Below are 19,441 nucleotides of genomic sequence, written 5' to 3' on the forward strand. Positions count from 1 at the left end.
ACAATCCGTTTTGAGTTTGAACAATTTTAGAATCTATATTTTTCGTTTTTTTCTTACATTTGTGGCAGTGAATTAAATAATCTTCCATTTATATATCAAAGTTTCCAACTTTGTTTAACTCTTCTAAAATATCTGTTTTAATTTCGTCTTTATATCCATACGGTACTGTATCGATCTTATTTTCTAGGACAATTCTCTTATCATCTTTAGCGTTCAGTGCTAACTTGTTTATAGTAACAGTGTACAACTCATGTTTGTAGCTTTTGATTACTGTCATCTCCCTAAATTCTTCTTTATCTTCGAACAAACATTTCTTCAAGTTTTCGATATTTATTGTTTTATTTACAACGCTTCTCTTAATCCCTTTGCATCTTACTGGATTTTTGTCTAGATATTTGTACGAGTACATTTTCGATCTCAATCCACAAAATTCTTCTAAAACTTCGCTATTTAACTCATCTTTGAATTTCCCTATTACCTTCTTATTTTTAGTAGTGAAACATTCGTGATCTTTTGGATAATCACTTGTATCAAAGTCATCTATATTTTCTTTAATAATTTTAAAAGGATCTCGTTTCAATTCTAGGAAATAACTGTCTGTATCCATGTAACACAGATTCAAATCTGGGTCAAACTTCTTTAATTTATCGTAATAAAACTCATACATTAACAATTTTGATAGGTCAAGAACTGAAAATCCTATGTAGATCGGTTTGTTAAATTTAACCTTTTGTTTGTACATGTGACTCGCTATACAGTTATCGTCAAAGATATTGAAACATTTGAAGTTCGTTTTCTTGGCCTGTTTCATTGAAAATTCTTCATTTCATAGTTTGATATCACATCTATGTCGCACATTTTCCATAGATTTTCCAAAAACAGAGTTGTTCATGAGCTTATAAAAATCTTTCTCAAAGTCACTTGTAGCTTTGGTTCTCATTTTTGTGTTAAAATCAATGTACTTTTTCATAAAAGGCTATAACTCATATAAGGATCGAATGCTATAACTCTATTCACATGTTTCAACACCATCCCTTGTTCGAGGTAAAATTTCAAATTTCTTGAATGAACAACGTATTCAGTTTTATCCAGTAAAGTTGTGCAAAGTTTGTTTTTATAATGTTCGGGAGCAAGAGGTAAATCCTTGTGATGTTCATGTAAATTTGTTGGATATCCTAGATCAACTTCGAGAATATAGCCATAATCTTCGTCGCCAGTGAGTTCCAAAATTGTTTCTTGCCACTCTTCTTTTGTATATGTTTTAGGATCCATCCACTTGATATCACTAAACGGCAGTTTTTGCATAAGACCATAACCATAAAGGTTGTTTGCATCGACATAAAGTAAATAGTTTTCAGGTTTTGTCTTATCGAAATCTTTCAAATATTTGTTATTTGCTTTCACATATCGCTTAATACATTGAGAAATACCTCCACGAATACCTTTTTCAATCATTAAATACATATTATAATCACTAATCAATTGTAATTCTATTTTCGTTAATTTTAACATAGCGTCCCATGTGAGACTTGGAGCTGTTAGATAATGTGCCGGATCAAGTTTATAGCAATTTAAGCAAATATTTCTGAAATTTTCAAATATATCAGCAAGCAATAAAACATCTTGGATATTGTACAAATCAGAGTAATTTCCAAGATTTTTCTCTTTTAATTTGTTCCAAACACTCAAGTAGTGTTGAAAATCTTTCACAGATATGCTCTCATCTGTCAAAAGTGAATAGAAATCTTCAATTTTCAGCTCTTCTGTGTAATCAAGTTTTTCAATACTATCGATAAACTCGTAAGGAAATATGCCTTTTCCAGATAGAATTTTAAAGATTTCTTCTTCGTCATTTGGTTGTCTTTCTAGAATTGCGTTTAATATTCGTCCATCTTGTATAAAATGATTTGTATGTTTGAAGTCTTCTTTCTTGAGGTTTTTAGCTAACTTTTCAATAGACGATGCCATGAACCTAAATGTATCTACGAAAGAAAACTTGATAAATTTTCTAGGCTTATCATTGTCAAACTCATAGCCATATCCAGAATTTACTGAATAATTTATATATCGTTCATCGGTATTTGCGATCAAATCAACATTTCCATATTGTTTAGCCATCTCTTTTATGTACAAATGAGTATCGTAATTTGACATATTATGACAGAAAACTGGAATATTTTGTGGAAATTTCAAATTCAGATTACAACATGAATGAGCTGCGCCTCGAAATTTACCTGTTAAATGACAATGATCTCTTACTTTTAATCTTTTTTCACCATCAAAACCTTCTGTTTCACAGATATCACAAACTTTTGAATTTTGATGAAAAATTTCTTCTTCTTCAGTTAATTTCATAGGCTTCATGTTCCTTGAATTATATTTTTTAGCTATATATTTCGATAATTTATTGAGCTCTTCAAACAATTTTGTAGGAACATTTGGCAAATCTTCTTCATTTTTGGCTCGATAACATATCGGTTTATACATGCGATTGGTCACATTCGACACTAAATATAGAGTAAAACCATAAGGAATGTGCTTCTGAATCTTGGTTGTAGTCGATCTTTGTGGATTGTTCTTGCATGTTGGAATTTTTTCTAATATACTCTCAAAATCCATATAAATAACGTACGGATGGCTAAACTTCTTTTGATAATTAGTAAATTTAGTTGTTTGACCTGGAAACGGCATAATTGGCTTACAAACTTCATGATTTTTACAAATTTCTAAATGATCTGTTAAATCTCCAGATTTGTAGAAATGGCTTAAACATCTTCTACAAAGAAATTTTCTTTCTTTATGCTTGGATAACTGAGAACTCACGAGCTTATTTAAATCGGTTATCAAAACATAATGAGATTTATCTTCTTGTTTTACATACAATAAATCAACTTCTAACTCGGCGTCATAAATTTCTGAAATTTGCAACGGAACAATGTTAAATTTCTCATCATAAGTATAGATATTTATAGACATTTTTGGATATTTGTACTTGGAATTATGGCTTCGTTTTTCAAATAATTGTATATCCTTTAAAGACATTGGATACTCAAATTCCGAAAATATTTCGTCATTTACAAATTTTTATATTGCTTTGCTCTGTCAACATGAGTCTCGGGGTTTTCAATAGCACATCGGATAGAATAAATAAAGCAATAATCATCTTTATTTTTGATATTTATACAAGCTTTTTTATCTTTGATTTTCTTTGGCAAATCGATATATGATCCAGCATTCATCATTTCGTGTTTGTTAAGGCTCAAAACTAGTTGTTTGCAGCGTTTAAATGTCCATCCTGAACCCCTATTTGGATGATTTGTCTGTTCTCGATGTGATAATTTATTAAATTGCTTAGTGATAAAATCGTTTACATCAAAGATCTCGTCTGCTTTTATAGTAAAGTACATTGGACAAGATTGTGGTTAACCGTTTACTAAAGTTCGTTCGTATTCGCATTCCAAAGAGAGATATCCTTTACTATTTTTCACAGTTTCTTGAAATTTTTCTATTAAAATTTTAATTTCTGGGCGCATAATTGAAAGATATTTATAAATTGACATAAAATTATCGCTCAAATTCGTTAAAATGTATTGCTTGAAAAGACCTTGTATAGAGGATAAAACTTCAACATCTATGATATTTTCAGGTTTTTCGTTAAGAGTTTTATCAATGTTTTCAATGATTTCAGACTTGGTTTTATCGGTAGTACCGATATCCAACTTTTCAGCTATTGAATGAATTTTTTCATCATTAAATAGGTCGAGATTTTTCATTTCAACTTTGAAATTTCTCTTTAATTCCCTTAATATCTCAATATTATTCATGTTTTCGTAATCGGCAATTTGATTTTCTCTAGCCCATTGTCTTAAATAATTTAGTTCATTATTGTAAATTTGCTTGTTTTTGTCATGACTTTTAGAATTATAATGGCGATCATAGTTTTATCTTAAAATTCCTTTTTTGCAGAACGGACATGATATTTTTTTCGCGCTCCATTTATATAGAAAAATTTATTTATTAAAGTTTTTAGTAAATAATTAAATTGATTAAATTTTATTAAGATTTCGAAGATTTTTCAAGATTTATCAACATTTCCAATATATTTTACATTGATTCTAAGGAGATTTTACATTAAAACAGCTTAAGAAAGTAGAAGCTCAGATTCGGTAATTGTTCATTCGTGGTTTACAGATTCGTTTATGGTTCACTAGAGTAGATAGTAATATGGGGTTTCTAGATTGCTTTTGGAGACGAACGGATGTAGATTTGGTTAATTTTTCATTGAGGTTTGCTGTGTTGTTTCTCAGTTTCCTTTATGGTACATTGAACAAGATTTTACATTGCTTTTCGAAAGTGGTCTAGAAACCCCATATTACTATCTACATATGTATTGGTATATATATCTTCTGTATATATATGTATATATATATATATATATATATATATATAATATATATATATATATATATATATATATATATATACAGGGTGATTCATGAAGTTCTCCCCCCACTTCTACAGCACATTGTACTAGTAAAAATAATGAATAAATGTTATATAAACATAGGTCCGAAAACGTTTCGGTAGCGAGTTACAGCTAGCGAAAGATTTCGCCTGAATTCCTGGGTAAAGAGTAAAATAAAGCCATACTGAACTTTTGGAAAGGTTAATTAAGTAAGAAATATCGTGGATTCTTATGTATTTTTACCTGATAAAGCTAATAAAATAGGTTTCAGAACTGTACCTGTAGTAGTTTTTGAGGGATTCAGGGTTAAATGCAAAAAATTGGGGCACGAAACAATGTTTTTTTAAGTTTGATGTACAATAACTTTGTTAAATTGGTAATAAATACATAAAATCAACAAACATTAATTGTAGAGAATTTAATTCTAAGAAAATTGATATAATCAAAGTCTAAAATAAAACAGAAATAAGTACCAAAAAATCTATTTTATTCAGTATAATACATTACTAGTTATAAGCAAAATTAATCAGGTTGGGCCAACCGTACGAACCTTTTTATAATAGATGTTCGAAAATGAGGCCATCATTGTCAATAAATTTTGCAGCACGTTTGTGTATTGCTTTTGTTGCGTTTCTTAATTTTTCAGGACTTCCCTGTATCTGCACAGCCGAATCCATAATACGGGCAATTAATTCATCACGAGAATTCACTTTTGTCTTGTATATAATGTCTTTCATCCATCCCCAGATGCAATAATCCAATGGAGATAGATCTGGTGATCTTGGTGGCCAAGGGTGAGGCCCTCCACGACCAATCCAGTGTCCAGGAAATTGTTGATTTAAGTAAGCAGAAACGGCACGTGAAAAGTGGGGAGGTGCTTCGTCATGCTGGAAGTACAAATTTTGTCTGAGATGTAAAGGAACATTCTCTAACAGCTGCAGCAACTCTTCTTGAAGGAAATGCAAATAGAACTCAGCATTTAGGCGTCCAGGTAATATGAAAGGTCCAATCAGCCGATTGTGCAAAAGGCCACACCAGACATTGATGCTAAATCGGTGTTGAAAGTTCTGTTCCACTACCTCATGTGGACTTTCTTCTGCCCATGAGTGTTCATTGTGCAAGTTATTGACACCATCCCGAGTGAATTGTGTCTCATCCGTAAACAAAATACGCTTGTAGAGTTGATTATTAATATTCAAAAAGTTGCAAAACTCCAAGCGAAGCGGACCATCCCCTAGCTGTAGATGTTGAACCTTTTGTTTATGAAACGGATAAAATTTGTTTCGATTAAGCGACCTCCACACCGTTGACTGCGAAACTCCTATCCGCCTAGAAATACGTCGTGTACTTACACCTGGACTGTGATGAACAGCATTAATAACAATATCATCATCAAGTTGGACAGCTCGTTCATAATTGGTTCTAGTACTTGGTAGTGATCCTGTTTCCCGAAGAGTACGAAAAGTTCCTGAAATTGTTTTGGTATCTGGAATCCTCCTATTAGGGTAACGTAGTTCATATTCTTCTACAGCAGCTCTAGCATTACCATTACAGTAACCCAAAATAAAAACCATATCAGCGTATTCCTCTGATGTAAATAAGTAAGGCATTTTTTCGCTGAATAAACAATCGAATTATAATTCGATTGTTTATAAACACAGAAAAATTGCATTTAATAACACGATTCACAGAACCCGATCTCCTGCTGTAGCTTGCAAAACACCACTAATACACAGTTCTAACGTAACAGTACAGAATAGCATTGTTGATCAGCTGTTATTCGTGCGTTACCAACTTAGAAATTAATAAAACAAAAAACTGCATTTCTATGATTAGTAAACAATAATGGGAAAATGTTTGCTTCATTTATTTTCGAACATTTGATGTAAATTTTTATTAAAAAAAATACAACGTAATAAAACATGATATTTTTATTTACAAACAAATTTATTTAACAGTTAATCTTGTTTTCTCAATTTATCTCATCATTAAGGAACAAACATTTTGTTTTTGTTTTATTTTAACTAAATACCGTACGGTATTTCTTTACAGCTAGTAATGTATTATACTGAATAAAATAGATTTTTTGGTACTTATTTCTGTTTTATTTTAGACTTTGATTATATCAATTTTCTCAGAATTAAATTCTCTACAATTAATGTTTGTTGATTTTATGTATTTATTACCAATTTAACAAAGTTATTGTACATCAAACTTAAAAAAACATTGTTTCGTGCCCCAATTTTTTGCATTTAACCCTGAATCCCTCAAAAACTACTACAGGTACAGTTCTGAAACCTATTTTATTAGCTTTATCAGGTAAAAATACATAAGAATCCACGATATTTCTTACTTAATTAACCTTTCCAAAAGTTCAGTATGGCTTTATTTTACTCTTTACCCAGGAATTCAGGCGAAATCTTTCGCTAGCTGTAACTCGCTAACGAAGCGTTTTCGGACCTATGTTTATATAACATTTTTTCATTATTTTTACTAGTACAATGTGCTGTAGAAATGGGGGGAGAACTTCATGAATCACCCTGTATATATGTATATATATTTATATATCTGGACAAGAAATAAAAGTGTGAAACAGTATTAAACTTTTAGGGGTAGCATTGATAGTAAACTAACCTTTACAGAACATTTTAAACTTGTGCAATCAGTGTCAAAAGGATCTAAGCTTAATTAAAATGTTATCCTGTGGCAGTCAAGGAGCTCATCCTGACTTGATAATTAAAATACACAAAGGCTTGATACTCGCAAAGCTAGATTATTGCAGTTTTTTGTTTGGTCATGTCTCTCAGACTACGGTAAATAAATTAGATTTTATATAAAACCAAGCTATGAGACTGGCTCTGAATGCATTTAAATCAACTCCTATTATATCTTTACTCACAGAAACCTCCATTTTCTCATTAAATATAAGAAGAAAAATTATTGCAGAAAGAGTAATGGATAAGTTAACAAATGATCGAGAACACCCAGCATTCCATAAAATATCATATCTTAACCTACAAACTAATATGTGAGCCCCCAACTTACAACTACACCAAGTCAAAGAACATATCAATCTGGCAAACATCTGCTGTGACCGTCAAGAGGAAACTAAAAAATCTCAACCCTGACAAAGGAGCTGGTCCTGACAACATCCCTCCTTCTGTACTGAAGTTCTGCAGCTCAATTCTCGCTCCTCATATCTCCATCTTTTGGAATTGCTTCTTCTCTTCTGGCATATTTCCCTCCTGCTTAAAGCCCGGTTTTATTACACCTATATTTAAATCCGGTGACCGCACAGAAGCCAAGAACTATAGGCCCATAGTTATCCTCTCTTCTCTCTCAAAAGTATTTGAATCTCTCATAATGGATGGCCTGAAGTTTGAGCTGAAACACACAATTATTCCTGAACAACACGGTTTTATGAGTGGTAAATCTACAACCACTAATCTTGCCTTATTCCATCACTACATAACATCTGCATTCTCAAACGGAAATCAGGTGACTGCATATTCTTAGACTTCTCTAAGGCATTTGACAGAGTGAGCCACAAGCACCTTATGGCTAAACTTGATGCCATGGGATTCTCAAACTCTCTTTTGACGTTCCTTCATTCCTATCTCAGAGATCGTACACTCAAGGTTAGATGTGGAGGCGCTATTTCTCGGTCATTAAGTGCTCTATCAGGGGTTCCCCAGGGATCTCTCCTCGGGCCTCATCTGTTTAACCTCTTTATAAATGATATCGACCACTGCCTTGGAGTTGAGCTGCTACTATTTGCTGATGATGCAAAGATTTTCATAGAAATAAACTCTTTTACTGATCACCAACTGCTTCAATCAGCACTTTTCCATATCGAAAAATGGTGCCTTATGAACGCTATGGACCTTAATATATCTAAATGCGCTGTGATGACCTTTTCAAGATCTTTTACACCCTGTCTCTTCAACTACTCTCTTTACAACACCGTTCTTCATCGAGTAGATAAAATAAAGGACCTTGGCGTCATCACAACACCAACTCTTCACCCTGCTGAGCACATCCAATACATCTGTAATAGAGCAAACTCAACTCTTGGATTTATCTTCCGCTCTACTCGTAATCTTTCAGTAGACGCCCTGCTGATCCTCTACAAAGCACTTGTTCGTCCTCTCCTGGAATACAACTCTTCCATCTGGTCACCTTCCCAAGAAGGACTCAAAACACAACTTGAAAGAGTTCAGCATCGACTTGTCAGAACAGCTGGGTTCAGAGATGGCCACCACTACATGAATGTTCCAATTGCTGGTTATCAACTACAGCATGGCCTTGCTCCTCTTGAGGCTCGTAGAAAGATACATGATCTTATCTTTCTCCACAAGATCATCATCGGAAGCATTGATTGCCCGCAACTACTCAACAAAATCTACTTACATGTTCCTGGGCATACGAGACTGCGAGACACCTTTGCAAGACTGTACTACTCAACGACCTACCAACAACAGAGTACGATACCTCGACTTCTACGCAGCGGAAATGAGATGGGACATCTTGTTGACTTTTTCGCCACCAGCCCTGCTAGATTTCGAGAAGAAATCATCAAATTAGTATATGGCACTCTATAATTCTGTTTCAACTATACCTTTTTTCTGTTTTTACTCGCCTTTTTTTAGTAGTACTTTGTTATATATTATAGTCTTTGCATTTAAATTGTTCGATATTGTTGTTGTATTTTATAGTTTATTGATTATTTCATGTACATGTATGTAATGGTATTGTAAAAGTGGCAATTGCCGTGGAAATAAATAAATAAAAAAAATAAATAAATATATCAGACTATTGGCAGATTAAGAAAATCCCACTGTACAAAGCCAAATTGCTGATTTCAACCCTCATTATATGACCCGAACACAAAATATCCCAAATCATTGTGATTTCAATCTACCAATTTTAATGAACAGTCCTAATATAGCTTTTAACAGTACACTCAATGAAGAGAAGATAAGTAAAAATTATTGTAGTGATATTATAATTCAGCAAATCACAAATAGGTGTTTAGAAACAAACTACAAAGACTATCTGATGGTATACACTGATGGTTCAAAATATGAAGAAAGTACTGGAGCAGCCTTATACATTCCATCACTAAATAAACAAAGTAAATTTATGCTAAACAAAAATATGTCAAATTACTCGACTGAAGTGTATGAAATTTACTTTGCGATTGAGTATGTACTTACATGGGTAGGGTACGATAAGCGGACTCGGTTTTTTATATCGAAGAATATAGTCATCGATACCTAATATCCACATCTCAAACCCTAGACTATCAATCGATATAAAAGTACCTATAGTCCTCAATAACAATCATATGCTTTAAATTAAAATATGAATTTAATATTTACAGTGATCAAACAAATTATTATAACCAAAATTAGGAAAACTGAAGACGACCATATTTACTCCTCTCAAAGTTACAGTTGTTTCTTTCCCACAAATTTCACATAATGGGTTTTTTGGTACGAGTCCAACATGTTGAAGCCATGAAAAAGCAACGTCATGTAGTTTTCTAAAATTGACTGCTATTTTTAATATTCAGAATTAATTACTTATGTAAAATTGAAATATTATCCTACGTGTATTATTTTAGAGTGTTTACAGCTGTTGATATAGATTATTTAGTTAATAGTTCAAAATAATTAATCAGTATCGATCGTTGAGCTAAGCCAATTAAACACAAAAATAGATTTTATAATTCTATCGGAAATATGGATTCAAAGTGAGGAAGTAAATTTTTTCAAAATTCCGGGATATAATGTTAAAGCGAAGTGTAATGACACTTACAGGGCCGGAGGAGTGTTGTGTTTTTGTAACGAAAATGTTAATGTTAGGGAAGTGGAGTGTACAATGACAACTGCGGATTGCATTTTACTTAACGTCAAACTTGATAATAATTATTTCAACATATTTTGTATATATCGATTACACGAATTTTCTGAGTATAATTTTATTAATGAATTGGAAACCAAACTTTTAAATATAACTAATAATACAATTTTCATTGGCGATGCAAACTTAGATATTCTAAAAGATCTTCCTTGTGTGCATAAGTATATGAACCTAATGTCGAATAATGGTTTCATATCGGTGATAAATAATCCTACAAGAATTACTCTGCACAGCTCCACTTGTGTGGACCATATTTTTATGAGGTTCAAAAATACAAACTTATTCAATAGTGCCATTTTTGACATAGGTTTAACAGACCACTGCCCTGTTGGGCTTAAGTTGAAGCCTACCGCTGTAAAAAATGTGAAATCCGAATCATTTAATAAATGGGTTTATGATCTGGAAACAATTAAACTTGAAATAGAACTTTTTGGTTGGAAGGAAATTTTAACTTCAACTGATGAAAATCATTGCTACAATGAATTTATAAATATATTAACTAATATTGTGCAACGTAAAAAATTGAAATTTATATTTCAAACCGTTTATGCAAAGCAAAACTTGTTAGTCCTTGGATAAACGTTAGCATTTTAAGTAGAATGAAAAAAAGAAACAAGTTATATAAAATATATAAAAGAAGACCATATGACATAGAAAAAATATATAGAATATATAAAATATATAAAAATATAGAAAAAACTAAAAATAATTTTTACTCGAGGTAAATAGGCAGTTGTGGAGGTGATACCAGTCAGCAGTGGAGGGTTGTAAATAAGTTAACAGGTGCTATAGGAAACAAAAAGTTTGATAAGGTAGTACTGGAAGATGGTTCAGTCATTGAAGACCCGCTGTTGATTGCAAATGAAATCAATTCTTATCTGGCTAATGTTTCTAGTGTTGCTGATAACATTATCGGTAACGACCCTGCTTTGAATGTAAGCTTTGTCAACCAAATGCAATCATTCCTTTATTTCTCCAGTTGACAAAACAGAATTAGAGAATGTTATCAGGAATCTAAAAAACAAAAAGTCCACTGGATATGACGGTATTAATGTCGAGCTTGTAAAGAAGATTGCTGTAAATATTTCACATATTCTTGTATATATAATTAATTTGAGCTTTTTTACAGGTAATTTTCCTGATAGTCTTAAAAAAAGTATAATTGTACCTATTTTCAAAAAAGCAAACAATTTTAGTATAGAACAAATTCGTCCAATTAGCCTACTATAAGTTTTTTCGAAAATAATAGAAAAATGTATGAAATCAAGATTGATGGATTTTTTTTTAATTACAAATTTTCAGTCCAAAAACCAATTTGGTTTTACTGCGGGAATAGGGACGGAAGATGCTTTGGTGCAATTCGCTGACTCAATTTATAGTAAAATGAATAGGAATGAAAAAACTTCCGAAGTTTTTGTAGATTTTACAAAGGCATTCGACCTAGTCGACCATAATATTTTATTTGAAAAAAATGGAGGCAGCTGGAATCAGAGGCGTAGCTCTCCAGTGGTTTAAAAGCTTTTTAATCGGCCGGGTCCAGCAAGTGAGAGTGGACAATCACTTGAGTGCGCCTCTTACTGTAAAGGCCGCAGTCCCACAAGGCTCAGTCATCTCGGCTAATTTGTTTATTATTTTTATTAATGATTTGTTAAAACAAAATTTTAATGGCACAATCAGTGCCTTTGCTGACGATGTTGCTTATTTATATTCCGATACATGTAGAAATAACTTATGGAAAACAATAATGATCTTAGACTATTAAGAGCCTGGTCTAATAAAAATAAAATGTTAATAAATGTAAATAAGACTAAGTTTATCAATTTTGATTTTAAGGGCTTTGGTTTTGACGTGCCTGTGAAGTATCACGAAGAAACTTGTACAACCTTTATTACATGTAAATGTATTGAATTAGAAGAGGTGAATTTTTTTTTAAAGTATTTAGGTGTATATTTTGACCAGAAAATAAATTGGAAAAAACACATATCTTTCATCCAAAATCAAATTAGAAGTAATGTTAGGAAGTTTTATTTTTTGAGAAATTTTTGTGACGAAAAGCTGTTACGTACTCTGTATTATGCACTAATTTACTCTAGATTACAGTACGGTATTGTATGCTGGGGAGCAGCTCCAAAAACAAAAACAGACAATATTAGAGTAACACAAAACACTTTTATACGTTTAATCTTAAGGGAAAAAAGGTGAGACTTTTCTTATCCTCTTTACCAACAATTACAACCTTTTCCCATACAATATATTTTTATTTATAAAGTATTAAGATTATTTTTTATAAGAAGTGGAAATAGAAATAATATTGAACAACAAAAAGAATACGTCACAAGAAATTCGCAAAGAGGTCTTATCCAAAAACCCAAATTTAATAAACTAGCTTTCAGGCGTTCGTTTTCCTACATGGGTCCACATTTGTTTAATCAAATTCCAAATAAAATTAAAAAAATTAAAACCTTAAACTCTTTTTGTAATGCTATAACTAATTGGTTACTTAGTCAAACTGAACAGATAGATATTATACACAACAGATTAGTCTAAAATATTCTTAAGTGAATTCTTTCTTTTTCTCATATGCAAACTAACATTCGTCCCCTTTATAGACAATTATTTTATTTTATTGTATGCTCTATTAATTAGTAACCAATATAACAAAACATTTTTTAGAATCTTAATATTATTTCCATTAGTCTAAAATGTTAAGATAATATTGTCATTAGATAAATTGTATTTTTTACATAGATGATTTAAAGTCTTCAATATATTAGTCTTTTATGTATATTTAAACATTGTATGTAAGAATAAGATTGATTAGAGTTTAAATTGATTTGTGCTCTTATCAACGTTAATGTATTTTTTATTTTAACGTAATTTTAGTTAAATATAGTGAGAAATTTTCAATATACCACAGTGATCTGCACATCAAGTCCTTTTCAGAGAAAACCGGAGTGTTATCAGACCTTTCCTTGTTTATTGTTTAGTTATATCTAACCACGCAACTTGTTAATGTGGTTAGATTATATTCCTTAATAATCTTGTTTGTAAAGTTTATATTTTTTGGAATAAATCTCATTATCTCATTATATCGATGGTTATGATTAAGTAATATTGTTTGCCAATTTCAATATAAAAAACCGGGTTCGCTTATCGTACCCTACCCACTTACATTAAACATCATCAATGTACTGATCTGCTCTGATTCTCAGGCATACATTAAAGCTTTAGAAAACTGCAGTAAGGGGTTTAAAGAAGATGGTATTGTCCTTATGGATTTATCAACTTTTGGTAGAAACAGATAAAAACACAATTTTCCAATAGATTACAGGACATGTGGGAATAAAACATAATGAGACTGTAGACAAGCTAGCCAAAGAAGCCTCATGTAATGGAAATCTTACACATTTACCAGCCCCAATTGAAGACTATAAAGCTTACCAGTAAAAGATATATGGAAAACAATTTACAAACCTTATTCAGAAATCACCTAAGGCTAGATGGTTTAAACAAATACAAAACTACTTTACTAGATACCCATGGTTTAAAACATGCAATCTCAGCAGAAAGGAAATTATTAATATATGCAGACTAAGGCTAGGACATGCAAATGTAAATTCTTGTTTGTACAAAATAAAAGGATACTTTACTCCACTCTGTTTGAACTGCACAATGGCAAAAGTTGAAACAACAGAACATGTTTTATTGGAATGTCCCAAGTACAATTATGCAAGACAACACTGTTTCAAGATAATAAAACCATCAAGTCTAATATATATGCAATCCTCAAGAAATATATTAATCGACTTGTTGAAACAAACAGACATTGAAATCTTCAAGGAAATTAATAAATTTCTACATTCCCGCTCTGGTTGTTAAAGTGCTCAGATCGTTGACTTGTAATTTTAGGTTAAACCTCTGTGCATACGTCCAGATCAATTACTCTGGTAGTGGCAACTACTTTGTGTATAGTTGTTTGTCTAACATCACACTGACCTCTAACTCAAACTGGAAATATTTAATACTTTATATATTTTGTAAATATCTTAACACATTAGCTATTAACTTTGAGCCTGTTCAGGCTGGATCTGTCATGTCGACAGGTTCAGCCTCGCCCATGGAAGCTCATGTCGAGAGCGACATGGAAATACAAAAGGCAGTAAGTACTATTTTGCCCACAGATCATGACTATTCTAACCTAAATCTAAATAACAGGGGAAACAAAAGGGTACAAGAAAATAATGACACAGATGGTTCAGAACAAATTCAATCTACCAATGATTTTAATCCACCATTACTTAAAAAGCCTCACATACAACGTCTCTATAAACCTGAAAATTCAGGGCCTTTTGAGGTAATCATACAGGATAAAAAAAAGAACAAAATAAACCCATTTACAGTAGGAAAAATACTTAAAAAACATCATATGGACATTGACCACATTACACGAGCTGGTAAGTGAGGTAAGTGAATTAGAAATTTTATCTAAGGCATCGTCAATATACCCAATCATTCAGGCTGAAAGGATCAGACGTAGAGTGAATGGTAATGACCAACTCACTAACACTCATTTTGTTAAAATAACCTTCGAGTCTGAAAAATTACCAGATTTTGTGTACCTTATGTTCGTATGAAGGTAGACCCCTACATGATCAGAGTGAAACAATGTTATCGTTGTTTTGCCTATGGACGCGTAGCTAACTCACCTTGTAATAAACCTAGAATATGTAGGGACTGTGCTGGACCCTTCCACACAGATCCTTGTCAGGCTCCCCGCAAGTGTGTTCACTGCGGTGATTCACATAGCAGTAACTCTAAATATTGCCCAGAGTATATAAGGCAAAAAAATATTAAAGATCGGATGAGTCTAATGAAAGAAGGTTATCATGTGGCAGCACAGTATTTTCCTATTACTTATAAAAAACAAGGTAAACCATCTCGATTACTAGGCCTATCTTATTCACAGGTCGCCCAATTAGACTTCACTGATGATGAAATCTACCCAACACTACCAAGCTCACAGCCATCAACAACTATCAGTCAATTAAATGTAAGTAATAGGTATACACCACTGCTTACAGTCTCAGAACCAAGTTCATCCCGCCAGCAACCGTTTTCGTCACAGTTTAAGGTTAGTAGAACTAGCTATCGTAGGCCCATCAGAAATAGTAGTTTATATAAACCTAAAGAAATAAGTAGGCCTATTGTAGATAAAACCAATTCGCCTACCAAACCAGTTCAGGATGATAAACTTAGTGTTCAAGATAAGTCCCACCTCACATCACTCCTAAAAATAAAAATTGAGGAAATTATAAATAAATTGAACTCTACAAACATTACCAATCTCAAACAAGTTGATGAAATTTTACTGAGCTATTTAAAGACTGGTACAACAGTTCAACAGAAAATAAATTCACCAAATATCAAAATAAAATCTACTCCCGGAACATCGCCAGGCAACAAACAGTTAGGCCTATCTCAACAAACGAAATTAGTAAATAAGAATGGTAACAAATAAACTTAACATAGTACAGTGGAATGCAAGGTCTCTTAAGCCTAAATGGCCTGAGGTCATGCATTTATTTACAAAAAAGGAGATCCACATAGGTATTATCCAAGAATCTTGGTTACAAAAAAATGATAACCTATTAGATAATAATTACATTGTACATAACCTTAACAGACCTGATGGATATGGAGGAACCTCCTTTATTATACATAAGTCAATTTCATATAATGTTGTTACAGAATATAACGATAACTATACACAAATGCAAGCAATACAGGTAAATAATTACAATAGATCTATTATCATTATAATATTTACTGCACAAATAATAAGATTAGGAATAGTTTTTGGCAAGAACTATTTAGCCAAGATGAAGGTTATACATTGTTATGTGGTGATTTTAATGCCCATCACCCTTATTGGAATTCGAGCAAAGCAAATCACAGAGGTAATATAATTTTCAATGAGTATATTGAATCACAATTCATACTATTAAATAATAAAAACCATACAAAATTACCAACCCTTTACCACCAAACATCTACAATAGATCTGGCCTTCGCCACACCCAATCTTCATGCCTTAGTAGACGTATGGGAGGTAGGTAATGATTCGTTAGGCAGCAATCACCTGCCTATACTCATGCAGTTTAATATTAATTCCCTATCTAATGACTTCAATGTACATACAAGTAATTTTAATACTAATAATAAATGGAACTTTAAAAAGGCAAATTGGTCTCTATATACAGAGACTGTTGAAAGATTGACTAATGAACTGCCAGACATCCCATTGGAAAAACAATGGGATGAAATGTATAGTATAATTAAATTAGCAGCAGACAAAGCAATACCAAAGTACAATACAGCAATTAATAGGCCTAAATTTACACCAAAACAATGGTGGAATGAAGCTTGCTCTCAAGCTGTTGCCAGCAGAAGGCTTGCATTTAGTAAATTTAAAAACTGTATGACTGCTCTCAATTATCAAAATTATCAAGCTGCACAAATTAAAGCTAGGGAAGTAATTAGAGTAGCTAAAAACAAGGTTGGGAAAATTTATGTCAAAAAATTAATGACAAAAATAACTCCTCATTTGCATGGAAAATAATTAAAAAACTTAAAACTACTAATAAGGCAAACACAATTTCTTCAACCACTGAAGACAACGATCTTTGTGACAAATTCATGTGCCATATAGTTCCGGATTCAGTTCCCATGGAAAGCGAGATAATTATTCCCAGGTACACCTTCTATGAAAATGCTTCTCCTATAGAAACTAATTTTAGTATTAAAGAAATAAATGTAGCCATAGATTTTAAGAGGAAAGATACAACACCTGGTTTAGATGGAGTATCTTACAGCATGTTAAGATATTTACCACTCGTTGCTCGATTATATATCCTAAATATATTCAATAATATATGGAATGGAAGTATAGAATTACCTAGTAAGTGGAAACAAAGCAGAATTATAGCTATCTTGAAACCGGAAAAAATAAACATTTGGAGACTTCATATAGGTCTATATCGTTAATACCCTACATACTAAAATTATTTAATAGAATTATTAAAACTAGACTGGAATGGTTTGTTGAAAACTCTAACATTCTACCAAATACCCAATATGGATTTAGGAAAAGACTAGGATGTAATGATTATTTAATTAATTTTGTTTCAGAAATTCAAACTGCACTAACTTACAATGAAACTACTATTGCTGCCTCTTTAGATTTATCAAATGCTTATGATACAGTACACATACCAGAATTAATAGGAAAGCTGAAGTGTTATAATATTCCATGGAAGTTTATTTCCCATATTAATTCATGACTAATCAATATACAATTAATTTTAATTAGCTCTAAGTCAACTATAACTAGGGTCACAAATAAGGGATTACCGCAAGGTAGTGTTTTAAGTCCCTTGTTGTTCGCACTGTACATAGCTCACATTAATAATTATATTCCTAATTATGTAAAATAACTTCAATTTGCAGATGACATTGTTTTATACTCCTCTGGAAAACATATCGAGACAGTCTACACAAACATGCAACACACTCTCAGTACAGTACAATCAAACTTCAGTCAACTCCATCTGGAATTCAATGCAACCAAAAGTAAGATAATAATATTCACACGGAAAAAAACCTTAACACTGATAAACAAATTACAATTAATAATCAAATAATACCTGTAGTAAGTTCTATTAAACTATTAGGTATGATTATAGACAATAAGTTAGATTTCAAAATTCATATTAATAAATTGTTTGTAAAATGTCAAAAAGACATTGATATAATAAAGTCTGTAGTTTGTGGCACTAACGGTGCAACACCTGAGTTTGCAATGATTATATATAAAAGCTTAATAAGAGCAAAATTAGATTATGGGGCATTTCTTTATGGACATGCATGTTGAAAAGAATTAAAAAAACTAGATTCAATCCAAAACCAAGCCATAAGAATATCATTAGGTGCTTTTAAAACAACACCAATTATTGCTCTACAAGCAGAAGCCGGTATTCAATCCTTAAGCAACAGAGGAAAGTTTCTATGTGATAAATTTATTTATAAAATCATAGCTCATGAAAATCATCCAGAATACAGAAGTTTAATGTTTCTTAAAATGTTGACAGACTGTATGTCATACTGGAAGGAAAAACATCAGCCACTGTACATACAATCTATATCAAAAATTCATTCCTTAGATTTAAATATATTAAAAAAGGAAAGTTACAAAACCTTTTGGGATTTCAACAATCCAATATTAATGAAGACCAACAATATTAAATTTAAGCACAATATAGACAATCCACATACTTCAAAAAAGGTAAGCAATATCACAATTACCAAACAAACCTTTTTGGAACTAATCAATACCAACTATGAACAACATTTGAACTTCTACACTGATGGATCAAAATCCACATTGGGGACAGGTGCAGCTTACTATGTCCCAGAGCTGGACATCACAGGTAAGTTTTCATTAGAAAATCAGGTTTCTAGTTACTCAGCTGAACTACTTGCTATTTTAAAAGCAACACTAACCTTTAACTCAATAGAACAACAAGATATAGTAATATTTACTGATTCACAAGCAGCTATACAAGCACTCGATAAAGTCTATAACAGCTATAAAGGAGAAGGCATTCCAGTGAGTATTATCTATGAAGTTATTAAAAGTGGTAAAAATGTAACATTTCAATGGATCCCGGGACACTCAGGTATTTATTGTAATGAATATGTAGATAGCCTAGCCAAAGACTCAACAACAAACGGCAACAAGATAATTCCACCTAGATGATTTCAAAGCCTACCAACGGAGAAAATCTGCAGCAGAAAATGAACAGGAGTACCAACTATCACAAAAAGCGCAATGGTATAAACAAATTCAGACAACGACTATTCATAATCGATGGTATAGTATTGCAGACTTCAATAGAAGGGAAATGGTAAATATTATTAGATTAAGGTTTGGACATGCCAAGGTAAACGCTAGACTATATGACATTAAAAAATATTTCACACCATTGTGTCTAA

This window comes from Homalodisca vitripennis, chromosome 8, assembly GCF_021130785.1.
Source record: "Homalodisca vitripennis isolate AUS2020 chromosome 8, UT_GWSS_2.1, whole genome shotgun sequence".
NCBI classification, from domain to species: Eukaryota; Metazoa; Arthropoda; class Insecta; order Hemiptera; family Cicadellidae; genus Homalodisca; species Homalodisca vitripennis.